Here is a 13,923-nt window from a genome sequence, read left to right as displayed (position 1 = left end):
GCGTCTGACTCCAGCTCAGGTCATGATCTCACGGTTCATGGGTTCGAGCCCCACATCAGGCTCTGTGCTGACAGGTTGGGGTCTGGAGCCTGCTTCGGATTCTGTGTCTCCCTCTCTCTCTGCTCCTCCCCTGCTCACACTCTGTGTGTCTCTCAAAAATAAATAAAGATTAAAAAAAATTTTAAAGAAAACTTTCCTCATTTTGCAAAAAGTGATATGTTTTCTGTAGATTTCTTTTCAAGACTTTTTTTTTTTTTGCAGGGGTGTGGGGGGAGAAAAACTTAGGAAATGCCCTTCTTTTTCTAGAAACCTAAGATTTCATAAACATTTATATATAAATATATTCACATATATTTTAAAATTTATTAAATACTTTTCCTACAACTTGATTATGAGAAAAATCAAGTTACTTTTTTTTTCCCTTTAATCTATAAATAAAGTAAGTTACATTGATTGTTTTTTAAATCTTAAATAATCTCTCATTCCTGGGATAAATACAACATGGGTGTATTACAGAACACTTTTAAGATACTATTGGACTAGCTTAGGGCTATTTTATTTAGTATTTGTACATCTATGCTGAGTACAAATGACCTATAATTTTCTGTTCTCAGTGTTTCTGTTGACAATTCAGATGTCAATCTAATTCTTGCTCCTGTGAAGTCAAATCTGTTGATGTTTCTCTGGCTGCCTTTCATGTTTTTCTCATTATTTTTCTAAGGTTTATTGACTAATGTTTGATGCGATTTGGCCCAGAATTTCTGTTTGTTTATCATCCTTATGATTTGTTAAATCTTCTTGAAATGGTGAGACATATTCAATTATCATGTCTTCAAATATATCTTGTGCCCCACTCCATCTTTCCTTTCATTCTGGGACTCCAAGCCACACATATCAGCCTTCTTGGTGTATCCTTTGTGATTATTACATTTATACTGAATCTTTTCCACCTTTCTCTCTCTTTTTAATTCTGTGTATTTTGTTCCCATCTAGGTGGGAACATTAGATACTCCTAGAACATTAGATACTCATTAGATACTCCTCAGTGGTATCCAAGTTGCTTTTCAATTCACCCTGTGGGTTCTTAATTTGTATTTTTTTTTTGATTCTTTCATTTCTGTTTGTATTTTTTTCATATTTTAAAATTATTTGCCAAGTTTCTCAATCTCATCTTAACTTCCTGAATACAATATAAAGTCATTTTTATTTTGCATCAGCAAACTCCAACATACGGAGCCCCTGCTTCTGCTATCTTTTCCATTTTTTAGCTCTTCCTTGTTCACATTGTCCTTTTCATTTGTCTCATGACTTTTTTATTTTTTGCTGAACATTTTATATAGCAAATATCTTTGGAAAACTACAAAAAAACAAATAAGCCAGTGCATTATCTCCAACAAGATTTCATTTTGTTTCTGCCAGGAAGCTGGGAGCAGTGTCACCCAAGGATCAGTTTCAGGAGTTGGGATGATATGAAGGGTCAAGGATCTCCTGCAGGGCCTTGTTGAATATCAGTACTTAGTTCTGGGGCACAGCACCCCATCAAAGGGTCAGGACTTCAAATCCAGGTTTCTCGGCCTGGAAAGATGTCCAAAGTGTTTTTCAGCATCTCAGCCTCTCTGTTGCTCACTTAAGGATCAACAAACAGACCACTTTAGGAGAAGTGGTCCTGGACTGTGGGTTAACCTGACCAGTCTTCTCTCACCTACACATCCGGTCCAGGCCAGTCTTCGCCATCTTATTCACAATCTAGTGCCTTGGAGCAGACACTTTCATAGTATTTCCAGGTGTTGTATCTGTGCTCAGTGGAGAATCAGTATGTCTAGTTTACCATAATGGGAAAACAAAAGTTTGCTGACCGTTTATTCTTTGTGACGTTCAGGCAAATTGCTTATCCTCTGTAAGCTTCCATGTAGAAGTGAAAGAGTCTTCTGTGGCAAGTATGATGACTCCATTTCCAGTCTAGGGGAGAGATAGGATGACTATTGTTTGTGAGTATAGCTTGTTATGTATAAAACCTATAAAATAGGAAGTTATTTATATTTATTTATATTAATGAGAAAAAATATGTATTCTAATAGAAGCACGCACGCACACACACACACACCCCTATGAACCAGCTAAAAAAATGGCAGGGAAAAGCATGGGTTTAAACATTATACATAAGGAGCCAACCTGAAGAACATGACCGCCACTCTTTGCAGAGTCCGTCATAACCATTCCAAACTGAGGTAAAACCTTCACGCAGAACACCCAAGACAGAACACCCTATGGCACTGTCTACCTCAGAATCCCATGAAGAGTTTCTCTCGTCTTCTAATTTACCTGAGCGACTACAGAGCAGCTGGTACCCGTGCGATTTGCAGGACAGGGTCTCTTCCGGTGGCAACATAAGTCAGGCAGGAGCAGCCCTTCCCTCTGCCTGCTCAATCTCCTTTTCATTCAGAGGTAAACAGTTATGGAACATTGGAAAAACAATAAAAATTCAATTAAGGAGCCCTCAAGACTCCAACTTTATTTTCAGTTTTCAGGCAAACCTAATAGTTTTACAAAAAAGGAAAGTTAAAAAAAACAAACAGACAGAAAATTAGATTTTTGAAATTCAAAGCCGCACCGCTTAGCTTTTTCAAAAGGAAAATGAGGATTACTCATATCTACTTTGTAGGTGTGCGCAGAGCATTAAGTGTGCTAATTCATCAAAGCACTTTCCATAATTCTTGGCACTTTGGACTAAAGAAAAGCTAGGTCTTATTGTGATTATTATGTGAATTACAATATGTGGATTTTAGAAGTGTGCCCACATAAGAATTCTTGGTTGCCAAAATAATTAACTAATAACCTTACCTTATGTTTGCAAAGTTCTCCTTTGTGCACGGTCTAATTCGTTCCTTGTACAAACCCTGAGGGAAGCAGCTGAGAGTGCAAAGAAAATTTTGCTCAAAGTTAGAAGATTTGGATCTAAGCGCCAACTGAGACATTTGTCAGCCATTGAACTTTGCAAGAAATCATCTACCCTCTGCCTCAGTTTTCTTATGTGCAGACTGAGGATAATACTTTCCTCACAGATTTGTCAGGAGTAATTAGCACATGTAAAAGGGCCTCCCTCTATGGGCCAGTAGGCACTTAAGAATGGTTGTTGTAGCACTGGCCCCATTTCAAAAATAAGGAAACTGAGATTCAGAGAGTTAATGGGTCATTGTTACTACATGAAAAGGGAACAACAGTGCTGAAACTAAAATGCACTTCATATGAACATCTATTCCAGCACTCTTTCACTTCCACTCTTCTTTTGTATTTGAAAACAACAGCCTTTAGTAGGAAATATATGCTGATTTTTATTCAACTCATCCTATATGATTCAGCAATCATTTTGTGCCTCAAAGACCCAATTGGAATACCAACTACTCATGTAAAAGAATATAAATATGAAACCGTAATGTTATGCTAAAAGATTCCTAGTTGTTTTTCAGAATTCACCTCACTCCTTATGTATCTGCAGAAACAGGCCATCAGCGATTCAGAGAATATGTGGAAAAGCATAGATATTAAGCTGAATGTGTCCTACAGGCTGTAAAAACAAAACAAAACAAAACAAAACAAAACAAACCCTGAAAGTCACCGAGTCTAAAGAGAATCCCATTATCAGTTTGTTTGCTCTCCTTTTGTTTTTTTCCTCAGAAAAGTCACGCACAATATGACAATAAAACTGTTATGAAAGGGTATCAGTTAAGCAGGAATCGGACTTACTAGATTTCTAAACCTCTCAGAGTGCTGGATGGCTTAACAAAGATTATTGAAAGAAGAGATTTACGAGCTAATTGAAAAGATTGCTAAAAGCATTCTCAAACATAAAAAAAAAAAATTCTCCGTTGAAATATTCTTAGCTGTGAAATTACAACAATCTGTAGTGCTTCAAAATGAAACCAGAAATAAGGTCTCCTGATCGAGAATTAAATTGTAACCAGCACAATAATGATCAGACATTTACAACTTTCCATTTGTGGCAAAGACCATCTGGTTAACTTGGAGCTGTGAATTCAGGGGACGTCTTTTCAGAATGAGTCTAGACTGTGTGAATGAACCACCCTTCATGCCTGGCTGCTTAGGATCCCCACTTTCTTGACCTTTCACCCCCCCTTAAGGCCGGAGAGCCAGAGAACCCCATGATTTCATTATAGTAAATTAGATGTCACAAGCTGTTGTGATCTGTCAGCCAAGTTTAACAGCAACATTGCGAGTCTTCTTGCACTCTCCAAGAAATCAATAATGCCTCCCTCAGCAGCAGGAACCTGAGCTCAGATCACTTTGTCACATTTCAAAGCAAATGACACGGCGTGTGGAAATGGGTAATAGACAAAAAGAAAAGTACAGAACTCTTGAAAATGCTCAATCCAAGGAGGAGAAATTAAGACCCTGTAAAAAGCTTCTAATGATATTCTCTCCGTCTGTCTTGCAGATGGGCACTCAGAGTCTTTTATGTTTTTAAAAATCAGAAGATTGCACCGTCAGGATTTCAAATTAGCACATTTCTAATAAATGGTGATTCATTTTAAAGTAGCAGAGTCTGCGACTGAAGCGGTAAATAAATAATCCAAATGGCCTGGTGGACTAGGGCAGGGTTTCTGAAGATAAGGAAGCCATTCTCTAGTGTCCATAAATTACAGTGATTACATGATGACTGTCGCTTTTATAATCATTAGTCTTATTATAATTTCCAACTCACAAATGAGATAAGTGCAAACAGAATGAAGTCTTCTGCTTGAGTTTATAGAGATGGGAGGATTTTTTTTTAAGTTTTTATTTTAATTCCAGTTAGTTAACTTACAGTATTCCCTTAGTTTCAGGTATACAATATAGTGATTCAACACTTCCATACATCATTCTGTGCTCATCATAAGTGTCCTCCTTAATCCCCATCACCCATTTCACCTATCCCCACCGCCTTCCCCTCTGGTCACCAGCAGTTTGTTCTATATAATTAAGAGTCTGTTTCTTGATTTGTCTCTCTCTGATTGTTTTCCCTTTGCCTGTTTGTTTTGTTTCTTAAATGGCACATGAGTGAAATCATGTGGTATTTGTCTTTCTCTGACTTATTTTGCTTAACATTATACTCTCTATTTTCATCCATGTCATTGCAAATGGCAAGATTTCATTCTTTCTTATGGCTGATATATATATATATATATATATATATATATATATGTTTAATCTCCCATCTTCTGTATCCATCCATCAATCGATGGACATATGGGCTGCTTCCATATCTTGGCTATTGTAAATAATGCTATTAGAAGCATAGGGCTGCATGTATCCCTTTGAATTAGTGTTTTTGTATTCTTTGGGTAAATACCCAGGAGTATGATTGCTAGATCATAAGGCAGTCCTATTTTTTAACTTTTTGAGAACTCCCCATGCTGTTTTCGACAGTGGCTGCCCAGTTTGCATTCTCACCAGCAATGGACGAGTGTTCCTTTTTTGCCACATCCTAGTGTAGCCACTACGACAGGTGTGAGGTGATATCTCCTTGCAATTTTGATTTACATTTCCCTGATGATAAGTGATGCTGAGCATCTTTTCAAGTGTCTGTTGGGCATCTGGATGTCCTCTTTGGAGAAACGTCTGTAAGGTGGAGGATTTGATTCACTTCCATGCCCCACCTTCCCTTGCAAGAATTGTTTGTGTGGAGGTGAATTTAAACAGTGCAACTCATGGGTCAGCAAACTATAGACCACAGATTAAGTGTGACCCACAGCCTGTTTTTGTAAATAAAGTTTTATTGGAACATAGGCACACTTAGTAGTTAACATGTTGCTTATGACTCTTTCCAGCTACAGCTGCAGAGTTAAGTAGTTCAAAGATCATACGAATTCAAAAGCCTAAAGTACGTTATCCAGCCCTTTACAGAAACAAGTTTGCTGACTCATGGTCCAAGTGATGCCGAGCGTGTCTATCTATCCCTTTGTGCAAATGAAAATAGCAAAATCCAAACCCAAGTGGACAAGTTCTATGTTAGTTGGAGCAGTAGTTGTTGGAGGGTAGAGTAGAAGGGTAGATACCATTACCTAGTGGCGTCATCATTTTTTAAAAAAAATTCTGGGGGCCCCTGGGTGGCTCAGTCGGTTGAGCATCCGACTTCGGCTCAGGTCATGATCTCACAGTCCGTGAGTTCGAGCCCCACATCGGGCTCTGTGCTGATAGCTCAGAGTCTGGAGCCTACTTCGTATTCTGTGTCTCCCTCTCTCTCTCTGCCCCTTCCCCGCTCATGCTCTTTCTCTCTCTGTCTCTCAAAAAATGAATAAACATTAAAAAAATAAATAAATAAAAATTAAAAAAATTCTGTAATTTCAGCTTTTATTTTTCATCCAACTGATGGTTCTTTAATTGAGATTTCCAAGTAGAAGAGCTTTTTGTGTCTTGCTTTTGTTAATAATTTCTGATTTTATCACATTGTGATCTAAGAGTGGTGTTTATAATGTTTCTACCTTATGGAACTTCCTAATAATATATCTGTGACCTAATATATGATTGATTTTCATCACAAATATTTTTTTGGTTTATTTATTTATTTATTTTTTTGAGAGAGAGAGAGAGAGAGAGAGAGCAAGGCAGGAGGGGCAGAGAGAGGGGAAGAGAGAAATCCCAAACAGGCTCTGTGCTGACAGTACAGAGGGCTTGAACACAGGGCTTGAACTCACAACCCATGAGGTCATGACCTGAGTCCAAACCAAAAGTCAGATGCTCAACCGACTGAGCCACCCAGGCACCTATTATCATAAGTATTTTAAAACATAAAACATTTGTATATCAGTCTCCACCCTCATTCCCGTATTTCCTTTAGTTTTAGATCTTTGGTTGTTTATATATATTAAAATGCTCACCAATGGACTTGTTACTGTTTTTGCAGTCCCTTTTGGCCTGTTTTTGCAGTCTCATCCTTTACTGGATTCCTCAAGAAGGGCTCATGACTACAAGTTTTTTTGTGTTAAAATTGTTTCTCTATAGACCTGATATTTGCAGGAACTTTGGATGTAAAATCCTGGGTTCATACTTTTAACTTTATCCAGTTGTAACTTTTTTTTTTTTTTTACTTACAATCATATTGAAACATGGCCTTTCTCTGTATTTAAGTTATGCTGAGTACATGGTTTTCTGTAATTTTATTTTTCCATTCTTGTTGTTCTTTATTGTTTTGGGATAAAATATTAGGAGATACGGACATAGGCAGCTATCATTGTCTTTATATATCATAAGTCCTCTCTCATAATGTTTTATGCCATCCAGTAATCTACGCATCTTGCTCTAGTAGTCTTAGAACTTTTCCCAAATTCTTTTACGTTGTGCCACACAACAACAAATGGCCTAGGGACAATTTATACTTTGTTCTTACCTTCTCATAGTTGAACATCACGGGGCTTTCCAAGTTTGCCTCTCCATGTTATTTTAATCCACTTCAAGACAGTGATCATTAACAGACCAAGGGCAAAAATGAGAGTAATATGTTCAATTGGACACTTACACAAATAAAGCCAAATTGTTCAGTGTTGTAGTTTTAGCCAGACATAAATGCTTCCATCACTATGTGGAAAGTTGTTTACATTATAGATAACTAATTACAATATGCCTTAGGTTTCCCATAACGTTTCTTCTGCTGAAGGAGAATGCTTAGTTTCTAACAATAAACATACATTTTATCTGTGATTTAAGTTAGCTTACAGTACGGAACATCTAAAATCCTGAAAGGTTCATTTCTGGCACAAATCCCCTCTTCACACTGCCCACGAATACAGAAGCCTCAACAAATATCTGTGGTTGATACACACTTTGCAAATATATGGCCTCTTGAAGTAATGCAATGTACAAAAAGAAATATTAAAATGAGATTCATGGGGCACCTGGGTGGCTCAGTCGGTTAAGTGCCTGACTTCAGCTCAGGTTATGATCTCATGGGTCCATGAGTTCAAGGCCACGTTGGGCTCTCTGCTGTCACTGCAGAGCCCACTTTATGTCCTCTGCCCCTTCTCTCTTCCCTTCCCCCGCTTGCACTTCCTCTCTTTCTCTCTCAAAACTACATAAGCATTTAAGAATAATAAAATAAAACAACAGGAGATTCATAACATATATAAAAGTTTTAGTATACACAATGCAATTCTCCAAAATTTGTGAAAGAAACTGTGTCATGTACTACATTTGGAAAATTTGCTTCCAAAATTTTCCTTACTCAATATGAATAAATGTTCAATATCCAAGCAGTGCTTATCAAGTTACCTGCAAAATAAATAAATAAATAAATAAATAAATGTTAAAAAAAAAAAAAAGGCGTTCAAAGAAGGGAATTTAATAATGCAATAAGTGTGAACACCGAGAATGATAAATAATCCAGTACTTGATTACCAGCATTCTAGAAACAATTAATTTAGTCGTATGCATTTTAAAAGCTGGTTTTAATTAGAAAACCTTGAGTTCTCATATTCTGGGAAACTTTTTTTTATCACTGGTTGCTGCCCAAAATCTATACATCATTGTTCACATATGCTCTCTTTTTAATCCAATAAGTGAAAATAATCAAATCCACACACACACACGAAAAACACCAGAAATAATTAGATCCATGCAAATATCTGAAATGGTTTCTAATTTGAGTATCTGCAAATGTGCATTAAAAGTATCATAAAATAATGATTTCCTGGGATTTATAGGTCACGTGGTGGCATTCACATTCTTATACTGGCCCTCATTAGAGGAAACAAGGATGTGCAAAGAAAACTATTCTTAGCCTGGTTTCCCAGGGAACCAAGGTGCATGAATTTTCTATGTGTCAGTCTGTCTCTATCAAAACCATTTGATCTCATGAGCATAAAGCAAAGCTAGTTAAAATGGGAGAGAGAAAATCCAAACCAAGCAAATTTTCACTATTCTAAAACATCGAATAGTCATTAAGTGATATCAGTGACTAGCACTCTATTTTCATGGCTTAAGATTATTCATTGATTATCGAGTCTTTGGCCAGGATTACCACCCATAGCTATGCTGCTGGGTACTTCACACTTCCAAGTCGGGCACTTACAGAGATTACAGATACGTGGTGCCCATGGAGCTGTGCAATACACAACCCACCCAACACCATAGATGGCAGGCCTGCAATCTGATAATATCCTCCAGCAGAATGAAAGTAGGCAAAGAACGCTGGCACAACATCAATAAAGTCAGCTCATCCAAAAGCTAAGAGGAAAAACTGGAAAACAAATTCAGTTAATTTCCGACATATCTGAATAAGAAACCAAATGTTCAAAACTGAAAATACAGATTTTGAAAACAGCTACACATCCAACATTGCCATTTGCTCTTCTAAACCAGTTTGGGATATTCTTTAAGGAGCTAGTGAATCAATTACATTAAATATTAATTTCCACAGATTTTCAAGATATGTTCACTCACGCATTTAACAAAGATCAATTTACCCTTTACATGTGTACTAGTATTGTCTATAATGTGCACAATCAGAAAAAAAACCTTTGTTTCAGGCAGCATTCTGCCTCTCCCCACTGGAATCTGAGAATACTGGAATACTAGGGTATTAGAATTGGAATTGGAATTGGAATTGGTATTGGAATATTAGGGTCTTATTCCAATATTAAAATAACACTTAATCCTATAAATATATAACCAATTAAATATCCACTGCATACAGTGAAAAAGTATTATGGCCTAAAAAGTGGAAGGAGCTTTGTTTTCTGTTGCCGTTATGGTTGCTGTTGGAACTTATCTAATACTAATGTAGGCAGTAAATGTGTGTCTCCATGAAATAGGAGAAAACAGAGTTGTTACAGAATAAGATCAACTAAATGATGAAAAATACCAGCAGCCATATTACTTGACATGAGAAGTTAAGTAATGGAAATAGAGGTGGCCCAGAAGGAAACATTTTAACTGGTAAGGGCAAGATGGAAATTCTTTTGTGAAAAATGGGAAGAGATAAAAATTCAACACTATCTCAAGTTCTACTACTCAGGTGGGAAAGGGAATAAACCTGAAGTGACATAATCAACATGTATTTTAGATGCACGTTCTAGTTTATTGAAGGGAACCAACATGTGAAATTACAAGACAGGTGAAGGTGATTGGCTGATGATGAGCCAGCAAGATCAAAAGAATGTATGAAGTTTTGGGTAATTGATGGGACATATAACCTATGGGCTTGATATTACCAGTGAAAAGTTGAAAGGGAAGTCAGATTATTGTGATTGTATTCCAGGTAGGGTTGTTTTTGTGACTAATGAGATGCCACCAGAGATTTGTGTCAATAAAATTCAAGAGACCATTTCTTTAGTTATCTTATGTACAGTGGAACAGGTAGAAAGTGACTGGAGCATGTAATCAAAGCTCACCACAGAGCCACAGATTCTTTTTAGGAAGTCATTGAAATACACAAGACAAGACTGAAGCATGAGAACATAGGGGAGACTCTCTCATCAGCCACTCAAAAAGGTGATAACTGTGGGATCAATCCTGGGGCTAATCAAAGAACTATGATGTCCAAATCAGTGAAAAGTTACAGAAATCTCATATCCAATCCCTCTCAGAAAAAATTCTTAAAGGGAAGGCCTTAGCTCTAACATAAAATGAGTGTTACTAAGAGAGGTGCCCCTGAGAAAATCCTACTAATGTATGTGAATGCCCCTGAGAAAATCTTATAGACTCCTGGACATCCCGGGAAAACAGCATACAACCTCCAGTACTCTTTACCTCCAAAGAAATAAAAACATCTTCTCTCTACTCCAATGTAAAGGAGTCGTTGAAGGTCTCCATACACGGTCTTCCAAGGACTTCTATAACTTTGGTCCTATAAGGCAGGGATTGAGGAGGAGATATGGTATTATAATCCAGTGCAAAAGTTACACATCACCAAATGGATTCATGCCAAATGATTCGATATTACTTTAAATAACTAATTTATTTTAATCATGAATGCCACTGAATGCCTGGTTCTGACTTACATAAGCGGAATAAATCTGTGCTTGTAAAAAATAATTAGGTTATATTTCTCTGCTCTCCTCTTCCCAAATCTGTTCATATCAGAGAAGCTCTCAAATGAAACTCTCAAAACTACTTCATAATGCATTTTTATTGTTGTGTGTTTCTTTCTTTGCAAAAGTAACAAGTTACTTCATTTTATATTTCCTCAAGGTGTGTGAATATCATATTAATTGGGATTCTGGTTGGAAATAACAACCAACTCCCACTGGTTTAAAGAAGAAGGAAAAGAAAGGGGCAAAAAGAAAATGAGTAGAAAGAAAAGCATGGAAGTACATTTATTATAAGGCAATCATCAATTTTAATGACACATTGGATTCTTTAATTGACCTAATGCCCAGACTCTGTGTGAACTATAAGAAAAGAAGTGAACCAAGGAGTACACGCTTTGAGAATCCAGGTGATATTTTCTCTCTATCTCTCTATCGCTCATCTCTAGTCTCTCTGTAGATCTTCTTTGTGAAGGTTATGTTCCTAACATAAAGAATATTTTCACAAAGATGTAGTTTCAATATATCCTTTGAAAAAAACAACAGAATATTGAAATCACACATTCTGGAAGATAGAATACAATGAAAGCTATTTTTATCAGGCACCAAGATACCTGTCCTCATGCTACCAATTTCTGAAATATTCCGAAACACTTGAATATTCAACTATATTTCTCAATTTTCATATAATGTTTCAAATTGTGAATGACAGCCACATATAAATATTATTCTCTGATATTTCTAGCTTATCATCTAATATCAGACATCTGCAGGGCCTGCTAAAAGTGAAGAAAATACTGTGATTCTCAGGCCACAATTCAGACCCTATTACTCCAAGTCCTTCACTGTGAGCCTCATTGAACTGCTGAGGGTCAAGACTGACTTTAACCCCCCAGGAAAACTTAGGAAGAAGGTGTCATAACAGACTTAGGGATGGAGTGCCCAAGATCACACACTAATTCTGATATTTAGACAGCACTTACCTGTGTCGTTCCACGTAGAATTATTCAGGGGAGGAAAAAATGCTTTCTCACATTGAGTAATTTTAAAAAACTAGGGAAAATACCTATTAAAAAATGCATCACAAAAGGAAATGGGGAAAAGAGTGGAGGATTGGAATGAATCTTCTATAGTTTAAAAAAATTAACATTACTCTTTGTAAACAAGTCAAGAGATCTAGTGATTAAAGAAATGATTAGACAAAAATAGGAGGTGAAAATTATGACTCAAATAAGTGTAAAGCATGGGGGCACCTGGGTGGCTTAGTCAGTTAAGCGTCCGACTCTTCATTTCGGCTCAGGTCATGATCTCATCATTCATGGGATCAAACCTTATGTCAGACTCTCCGCTGACAGCATGGGATTTTCTTTCTCCCTCTCTCTGCCCCTCCCCCCTCTCAAAATAAATAAACATGTTTTAATTAAAAAGAATAAATGAAAATATAAAAGTCACATTAGAAATAATAAATATTGAAAAAAATACAGTCAGGACATGTTTGGACTTTTGTTTGTTTTGATTTTTTTTCTGATGCATAGATTCAAATTCACTGGTTCTAGATTTCTTTTAATTGGGTCATGTGAGTTTTAAATTTTATATAATGAGTTGGGTTTTGCTTTCGTTTTTGTTTTTCAGATAATGAGTTTTTAATCTCTAGAAGTTCCATTTGTTTCTTTTTACCTCTTTAATTTCTCTCCTCATTATGTTCATATTCTCCTTTAAATCCTTAAGCATGTTTATGATATATATAACAGGCACTTTATATTCTTCATATGCTAAATCTATTATATTTATCTCTTCTGGGACAGTTTTTGTTGATTTATTTTTCTTGTTTGGGGTTCATGTTTTCCTCTCTCTCATGTCTAATATTTTAATTAGATGCTGATATTTTGAATTTTACCCTATTGAATTTCAAATAAGACAACAGAATTCCAAATGTATTAGATGATTGTTTATGGTAGGGTTACTTGAGGGTAAACTTAATCCATTAAAAGTCTTGTTTGTTTCTCTTCTTTAATTCATGTTTAAAGTAACCTTTACTGTGGCTTAGCCCTATTACTTACATGTGATTCTCATATGGGCTCTATTGAATGCACAAAATGTTCAAAAATTATTCTCCGTGGAACACCTGGGTGGCTCAGTCAGTTGTGCACCTGATTCCTGATTTCGTCTCAGGTCATGAGCCCAGGGTCATGGGATCAAGTCTCAATTCAGGCTCCACATTAGGTGATGCAATTTTTTTAAATTTTTTTTCAACGTTTATTTATTTTTGGGACAGAGAGAGACAGAGCATGAACGGGGGAGGGGCAGAGAGAGAGGGAGACACAGAATCAGAAACAGGCTCCAGGCTCTGAGCCATCAGCCCAGAGCCCGACGCGGGGCTCGAACTCACGGACCGCGAGATCGTGACCTGGCTGAAGTCGGACGCTTAACCGACTGCGCCACCCAGGCGCCCCAGGTGATGCAATTTTATTGATAGATTGTTACCCTTCTAATTATCTTTAACTTAATTTATATTCCATGAACACACATCAGATTTGATTAAGCATCCTATTTTATCATATTAAAGTATATATGAAATCATATTTTTGAAAATGCATACGTATGCATATTATGATCATGTGTGTGCCTACATAATGTACGAAGCAACACAGGCAAAATAAACAAATGATTACAAAAGTGTTAAAGCTGTTGTTCAGTCATGTTAAAGATACTACAGAGGCCAAAACTAAAGAGAATGAGTTGGTATTTGAACTAAACTTCAAGAAGCCCCAGAAAAAAAGAAAAAAAAACAAAAAAAACAAAAACAAAGAAATCATGTGGAGGGGAGGTAATTCTAGGCAGAGAGAAGAAAGCATATAAGGAGAAAGGGACTGGCAGCATATTGCTGCTTGTGTACTTTGTTGCG

The 13,923-nt window shown here is 36.7% G+C and overlaps 1 long non-coding RNA gene across 1 annotated transcript; it reads right to left on the bottom strand.

The window, feature by feature from the left end:
* Positions 1 to 253: 253 nt before the first annotated feature.
* LOC123380791 lies at positions 254 to 7,964 on the bottom strand. The gene is made up of 3 exons (XR_006586972.1): positions 7,385 to 7,964; positions 2,323 to 2,910; positions 254 to 1,959 (listed from the first exon to the last, which is right to left on the bottom strand). It is a non-coding gene; the product is annotated as an uncharacterized LOC123380791 (long non-coding RNA).
* Between the last annotated feature and the right edge of the window lie 5,959 nt (positions 7,965 to 13,923).

The sequence above is a fragment of the Felis catus genome, chromosome D2, assembly GCF_018350175.1.
Source record: "Felis catus isolate Fca126 chromosome D2, F.catus_Fca126_mat1.0, whole genome shotgun sequence".
NCBI lineage: Eukaryota > Metazoa > Chordata > Mammalia > Carnivora > Felidae > Felis > Felis catus.
The sequence above is the reverse complement of the archived record's forward strand: the minus strand, read 5'-3'. Positions and strand labels throughout refer to the sequence as shown.